The sequence below is a fragment of the Poecilia latipinna genome, unplaced genomic scaffold (assembly GCF_001443285.1).
Source record: "Poecilia latipinna isolate Pla-1442-1.1 unplaced genomic scaffold, P_latipinna-1.0 Scaffold1497, whole genome shotgun sequence".
NCBI classification, from domain to species: domain Eukaryota; kingdom Metazoa; phylum Chordata; class Actinopteri; order Cyprinodontiformes; family Poeciliidae; genus Poecilia; species Poecilia latipinna.
In genome coordinates, this window is record NW_015114113.1 from 123,114 (window position 1) to 124,637 (window position 1,524).

General features: G+C 34.1%; 1 long non-coding RNA gene across 1 annotated transcript; it reads left to right on the forward strand.

Moving 5' to 3' along the window:
* Positions 1-74: 74 nt before the first annotated feature.
* LOC106963120 (uncharacterized) lies at positions 75-430 on the forward strand. The gene is made up of 2 exons (XR_001428128.1): positions 75-285; positions 319-430. It is a non-coding gene; the product is annotated as an uncharacterized LOC106963120 (long non-coding RNA).
* Positions 431-1,524: the final 1,094 nt, after the last annotated feature.

Genomic DNA, 1,524 nt, shown 5'->3' on the forward strand with positions numbered 1-1,524 from the left:
ATGGTAATTAGGGACCATATGTGAACAGCACAATTGCATATAATACTGTTATGTGTGTACTGGACGTTATCAATGACTGTGACTAGTCTGAATTTTAATGAAGCCAACAGTAAGGGAACTGTTCCCTTAGGGTTTTCAGAAGGCACTTTAACACAAATCATACTGTTATGGAAAAAATATATTGAATAAAGTCTATTAAACGGGGAACAAATAGTTTATTTTCTATCTTTTCATTCACATCTAAATAAAATTACACTAAATGTTTTTGCCCTTCTGAAGACATTGGTCTTCAGAAGGGCAAAAAAACAGTCTTACCAGGTTCAAGCTGGTAAGACTGTTATTGGGTTATTTTGAGTTTTATCGCAATATTTCTTGGTTCTACTGTGTTAACCACAAAAATTATAATAAAAAAACATTTCTTTTTTAGGTAGCTTTATGGCTGAGACTTCATGACAGAGCCTTTAGAGCCACAAACAGAAATATCACTAATGAAAAACGTTTCTATTTGACATAGGTTTCTTCAGGACGCCATTAACGAAACAAAAATAGTGTCATTTATATCGCTGAGCTGCACATAGCAACTGCATTTAACCATATTTTCAATTTTGCTATTTATTGGTGATCTCATGGAAAATACAGTGGTGAAAATAGGGGAGTAATTTACAAAATACTAAATGTAGCAGACCCCCGCCTCAAATGAAGGATTCTGGCTTTACTGGTGAACAGTGAGGTTTATTGGAAGTAAACCAGGAGTTTCATCGTAAGAGCTACACAAACACAAAAGGACAGTGTAAGCTACAGAACACGCTCTTACAGCCGTGATGTATCAACTAAACATAACGTTCACGACTAAAATATCGACTCTTATTCAAAAACCAAATCAGTATTCCTATACAATAAAGCAAATTTACAATTCCAAGCAATCAATAAAATAAATATCCTTGTTTACAAAATAAACATACCTGGTGCCTCCATCACAAAAGCCGCTAATAAGATAAATTTTACTAACTCTGTGCAACATGACTTCCGTTTTGTTGTTAAGCTGCTGTTCTATATTATAAACAAAGGCAGCTGTCTTATCAAAATAAAAGCATCAAGTTAAAAGCCGAAAGTCAATCATGTATTATACAAAATAAAATGACGGAAATGCAATTAGTGCAAAAAGGTACGGTAAGGTAAAGTAATTTTATTTATATTGCATATTTTCAGGAACAAGGCAATTCAAAGTTGAAGGATCAACAACACATTAAAGAAGTCACCAACCAAGTATCGAAATTGAGAGAACTGTATCTCAGTGAGAGGATGAAACATGAGAATTTTAAGGAATCTGTGAAGAACAAAGTGGCTAAGGTAGAAGATTATATTGTTTTGGAAGGGCCTAAAGTTCAAAGCAAATTTGAGACACAAACCACCAAGAAAACACTTGAACTTCTACCATCCACCACTGACAAAATAACCCTGCAGACACCCAAAACACAGTCAATTAGCAATCGAAGAATTTTTATTCTTGGTGAAGGCAAGATA